The following is a 6,000-nucleotide window of genomic DNA, read 5'->3' on the forward strand; positions in this document are numbered from 1 at the left end:
TGCTAATTAATCACTAATTAACACTCTAAATTGGCCCAGGCATGAGAGGAGGGAGAAAGCTGGGGTGATTCTAGGCTTCAACAAGAGCAAGTGGAAGGAGAGAGAGAAAAATCTTTATTTGTAAGAGGTGATTCAGAGGGAATAAGGAGGAAACAAAAATGGACTGCTCATGCTGGTCAACATCTGCATGTGTGTTTGTTGTTGGGAAGGGTCTAGCAACACTGACATCCACATGGAGGATCCTAATGTGCTTCAGTTCCAGTGAAGGGAGCCCCAGTTCTGCTCCTGGCTGACTCCAGTCTCCATCCTTCTCATCATTCTCAGGATGTCTCTGCTGTTGCAGATGTTACATATGGTCTGGCTGGGTTCAACCTGACTCTGCTGGTCCTCTACTGCCCGAGCCTTGCTCCATGTACAGTCTGTAGAAAGAACCAAGTACCACAACGAGGGTAGGCACCTCTCCTATGCTGGCTGAATGTGGCTCTGAAGAGCTGCTGTAATACATTAAATAACAAATCCACCCAGCTGCCACCTAACATGTGGTAGCTCTATCTACTATAAGATGTGGCACCTCAAAGTTGCCTCAATAATTTAAGTCTGTCTCACCAGGTTATTTGTATCCCTGTCTCTGTATGTGTGTTACGTGACTTGGATATCTCCTACTTGTTACTATGTGGATCAGCTCCACTTGGAGAGACAGTGAAAGCTCAGTCAGCGTGCCCTAAGATGGCAGCTGGATACTAACTAAACTTGGGATGCACTGTTCCCCTACACATTCTTTGATTCCCCAGCTATTAGAGAAGTGCCACCTTTCCTGTGTTTTTTTCGTTTTTTTTGTTTTTTTTTTTAATAAGAAATTTCAAAAGCATGATAAAGACACTAAAACTTTGAAGAATGTTCCTAAAAGGGCAACTTCTTCCCAGCTCCAAGTTTATTCCCAGGACAATAGATTAGTAGCATTTAGGGCTGGAAAGGATCACTAGTTTAATCAATAGACTAAAAAAGATCACAGTCATTAGTGCCAGGCTTTGATTTTTACACTGCCACTACGTGGCTGCCTCCCCTTCTGTGGCATTTTATAGCACTCAGGATACCTCTGTCTTACCCCAGCCCAATTCATGCTCTAATCTTATCCAATTCATCTATTGCTTTGCTATCTCTTATCTCTCAGATGTTCCTGGATCCATGTCCTGTGATGTTTCCATCATTCACAGGCCGTACCAGGTGGGAAGCAGTCCCACAAGATGCTGGCAGTGTTTGTGTGACAACTCCAAGGCAACGCAAGGGCAGTCTATGTGCTGTCTGCTTATTACTTTAGGATCAGCACCTCCTAATTTTGGGCTCGAGACTGACCAGGGATAGATGATTTGTCTCCCCAGACACTACAGCAGCATTCAACTCAGAGTCCTGAGCTAAGCCTCTCCACCTTGAAGGTGATGATATGGGCAAAGTCCTGGCCAGGCTCGGAGCGCTTGAGCAGGCTGCCAGAGTCTTTCTAGATGGGACTGCTGGGAATGCGGTAATTTCTGGTGAAGAAAAGGTGTTTCTCTGCTCTCCCCCTTCCACTGTCTTACAGCAGCTGAGCTACTTCTCTCTCCCCACCCAACACAGTTTTGATCTTTGGCTTGCCTGATGGTGACAACTCTGAAGCACTCTTAGGAAGGACAAAGTCACAGACCTCAGGTGAAACATGCTGCTGTCAGCTGCTGCTGCAGAAAGGGCAGTGGCCAGAAGTGCCTCTGCGTCTCGTTTGCAAAGAAAAATAAATGGGTATAAAAAGAAACTTGTTTTCTCAGAAAGTCAGCTCTGAAGGTCCCCTGAACTTGTGTAATCTTTTCGCAGCCTGAATGTGACTAGATATGTGAGTGGATGGATTGGGGATGCTGCAGCAGGATAGGCTACAGACAGAAATGAAGGCGGTGACAAATTACAGTGTTTCTTTGGTGTAGTTTATTCCAGAGACCTTGCCGCAGCTTCTAGGGAAGGAGTTACCCTTGAGGGAATGCAGGAAGTTTTTTAAAGTCTCAGTAGATAAAACCTCTCATAAAAATGCTATTGGCTTCCAGTCAGAACCCTTCTAAAGAGCATCTCAGTATGCTTTGGGTTGTCTGTGGATTGTATGCACAAACATACTCCTTCCTTGTGTTGCATGCACTAAAAAGGAAAATTTAGGTGTCAGCTGTTTTTATGACTTCTGGAATTTTTGAGAGATAGAAAAACACAGGCAACTTTGTTGAAGAGAGCCACAAATCCATTCTCTGGCTTCCTGATACAAGTCCCTGGATGAGTTTTCTCTGGTTCTGCTATGGATGGATGGCAGTTTCTGTCCCAGCCTTAAATTAATTGGCATTGAGGATCTTTACTCTGTTATGTTTCCAGATGGGAGAATGAAAAATTCCCAAATGAGGTCTCTAGCTCCATATTTCCATCTCCTGGAGAATCAGTCTTCATGAGGTCCCCTTGGGCATTGCTGATCTAGTAGAAAGCCTCCACAAGACTTTGTTTTCTGCTGATCAACAAAGCTTCTTCCAGTCAGATTTTCTCTTGGTGTTTCAGGGGGAGTTGGGAATCTTAATAGGATCTGAGCATCATCGGTAAGCCTAGAGCAGCTATGTCATCTGATAAATAACTTCTTGTTAGTCTTCTGTCTTAGCTATAGAATGATTTTTGCATTGACTTGTGTTTGCTCTTGTAGTGATGCAAGTTATACCCTGTTTCCCATGCATGAATAATCAGACATTGATTAGAGGGGAGTCCCTACAAACATTGAAGTTTTTGTGACAATCCTCAGGACTCCGTGAGGCCAACACCTCACCTGTAGCTTGATGAGGACACTGAAGCCCTTCTTCCAGAAAGTACCAGGAGATCCTGGATGATTATCAGCTATCAGTGACATAACTTCAGCAAAAGTTTTCTCTCTTTGAAGCTGATCTGGGATGCACAAATCAGTACTGATCCAGAGGGGAACCTCGTGGCAGACTAGAAATACCTGTTACTGGCTCCCCGATGCTACCTGTGGCTTCTGGGTTCTCCTGGCACATTCCAGAGCCAACTGAGGATTCAACTGAGGATGTGAGCATTGCCTCAGTGTGTACACATGGTCTAGAGAATAGTGCGAGCTTCCTTCTTCAGTGAGAACAGCAGGTATTTGCAACCCTGGAGAAAAAAAAACAACTCCAGCTACTTCCACAGTGGGATTTTTAAGACAGCTGAACCAAAGAATAGGGTCTGCTCTGTGGAAATTCTTTGGAATTGTGTCTTGCCACAGTAATGAGGGTAGGTGCAATCTGTGAAGAAATACCTGGATAAAATATCTCTGGTTTTGGTGTGTGCTGGGTATATGGCAACTGGTGGGGAAAGAGTATCATGACTGTGGACATTCCTGCCTCTTTGGGTGGGATTTCCGCTGTTTGCCAAATGCTGTGTCCTGCAGCATTTGAGCAAGATGTATGAGGGTGAAGATCTCTGATGCCTGGAGGTAGAAGTCTTCTGATGAATACTAGGACCAAACAGGATTCAGCCAAACTGAGTCCCATTGCACTAGAAGAGAATCCAGATTAGGTGGTGGGATTCTGCTGGCTGACAGGGATGCAGTTCCCATGTCTTTCACACCACAGAAATGCTTTCCCGGTTTCACAGACAAGAGCCCCAAGACATATCTCAAAGTGCTCTAAGTGCCTAACCTTTTCCATTTTAAATGGTACAAATCAGATTCCCACTTTCCTAGCAACATGGAAGCTGGAGAGTCCTGATTTTATTATTGCTTCACTGTTCCAAGAACTCTGCATCAAACCTATTATTTTTACTGTCCCGCTTTCTGAATAAGGGATGTGGGTAACAATACAGCGTACCTGGAAAACATCTGCAATGTTAGTTTAGGCTTGTGGCTCTCTGGAAAGATCCAGTGAACTGCAAGCAAAAGCAATACATCAGAGCACTGCCAGAAAAAGCAATAAATTAGCTCTGTACAAGCGATAGTTTCCCAGCAATAGCCAACTCAAGCGGCTCTAATAGGTTTCTACTGACTTTCTGCTGAAAGAATGACACTCGGCTCGAAAAACAGAGATGTATCTGTGGGCAGGGGAGGTTCTCTTGCACCAGAGGCTGCTGTGAGCTCTGTGAGGGACACTTCAACACTTCCAAACTGGAAAATCTGCAATCAAAACGACCCTGAAACAACCACTTCAGTGACATTGAAAAGAAACCTTACAACTTCATAAATCAAACTGTGGTGAGGAAAGGAAGCAGAGGTTCTGCAGTCTGAAACTGGAGGGTATACCCAATGGGAAGAGCACCTTGGGCTCAGAGTCAGTTTTATCAAACTTTTAGGAGTAAACAATGTTGTTCTGGCTGTGTCTGATAGTAAGAGGATGGATGGCCTAGCACAGTCTGGGACAGGCAGATCTACAGCTGAGCAAATGGAACTGAACATGTAATATATATCAGGCAACCCAGCCTCTTTTCCTCCTGAGGGTAATGCCAGCCATCTGCCATTTCACTGAATCCAAAATAATGGGAGAGACTTGCAGAGTGGGGGAAATAATAAAATGTTTTGTAAGTGAGAGCAAAAGGATCAACTGACAGGGTCTGATCTGCCATGGCTTGTGGCAAGGCTCTGGCATTACCACCCAGACTTCTCCTGCCATACCCATGGGAACATTGTGTGTGGCACTGGAGGGACCGTCCCTTAGACACATGTAGTATCTGCTTTTCTTCTGTCAGCTGCTTAGAAAATTGCCTGCCACAGGTCACCTGTCCATCTGTCTCCTTGGGACTGGCGCCTTCTCCTTCTTTCCAGAATCAGGGATGGAGCAGAGGGTGGGGGTGCTGCTGGTACCTCACAGAACCATGGGGACATGTCAGCAAGAGGTGGAGGAACATCCCACAGGGGCCACTACAGAGCTGGCACCAGTGGGCAGAGCTATCAGAGTAAGACCATCCAGAGAGCAGAAAGGTGTCACCTGGTGTTCTCTGGTCCCATCCACAGCCCTGGTTGATTCAGCCTGGGAGCCACCAGTGTTGCGTAAGGCACAAAGGGCAGAAGCCACCCAAACCTCCTTGATCCATCCCCTCTTTTCCCTCAGCAAATCATGCCCTATCCAAGAGGAGCCAAGGTGGAGTGGGATAGAGATGTGATGCGGGGTAGAGGTGACCCCACTCTCAGCCATCAGTGAAGTGTGCTGCCCGTGGCAGCAGGGCTGTAAATCTCCCCCTTGTAAACACTCAGTGGTTCCTAAGTTCAGACAGATGTAAAAGGAAATCCAATGCGCATTTACAAACTCCCAGCCCATTACCAAACGGGTTCATAAAGCAGCAAACAAAGGCTAATCAATATGCTGAGTGCAGGGAAGAGGGAGCCTGAAAGCATTCACTAATCGGGGGATGCTGCCGGCTTTATAAATAAGGTGGGTCTCTGATGGGGAGTGGGCCCAGGGAGCAATTCGGCACCTTTCATCTCCAGCCACTCCTAAATGTCTCTCTCCAGTAATGAGCTTGCAGCTCTCCTTCCTCCACAGCACAGAGAAGAGTGAGAAGGAAGAGGCAGGCGGAGCAGCCACTAATGGTGACTTGCCACAGGGATCAATAGATAGGAAGCAAATTAACTAGGATCCCGTGGGAAGGGATTTGTTGATATGCGGGGTGGCAGGGAGTGACATCAGATTGGACGGCTGTGCAGTTTCGGAAATACCAACCTGTAATGAACCCCCGAGGGAGCAGGAGGGAGGAGACCCTACTGTCTGTCTGGGATGCTGTCTTTTCTCACCTCATCCTTCCATTAGCATATACACCGCTTTGATTTTTCTTCCTAATAAGTTCTCTCACTGTCTCTCTTGCTCTCTGAAGTGCTGTTCTCTCCAGCAAAACTTCTCCCATAGATCCCTCTAGAGAAGGGGAAGGGTCCTCAAAGTCCAGGGCTCCTTGTGGAGGGTGGACTAGGGGGCTTGGCATTAGGACATACCTGAAGCCTTTTCTAAGAGTCTTGTAGCCTTCCTGCCCTGG

General features: G+C 46.4%; 1 long non-coding RNA gene across 1 annotated transcript; it reads right to left on the reverse strand.

Moving 5' to 3' along the window:
• Positions 1–384: 384 nt before the first annotated feature.
• On the reverse strand, positions 385–4,811 carry LOC108493327. The gene is made up of 3 exons (XR_001873437.1): positions 4,753–4,811; positions 3,852–3,909; positions 385–419 (listed from the first exon to the last, which is right to left on the reverse strand). It is a non-coding gene; the product is annotated as an uncharacterized LOC108493327 (long non-coding RNA).
• Positions 4,812–6,000: the final 1,189 nt, after the last annotated feature.

The sequence above is a fragment of the Lepidothrix coronata genome, unplaced genomic scaffold (assembly GCF_001604755.1).
Source record: "Lepidothrix coronata isolate B3197 unplaced genomic scaffold, Lepidothrix_coronata-1.0 Scaffold16, whole genome shotgun sequence".
Lineage (NCBI taxonomy): Eukaryota > Metazoa > Chordata > Aves > Passeriformes > Pipridae > Lepidothrix > Lepidothrix coronata.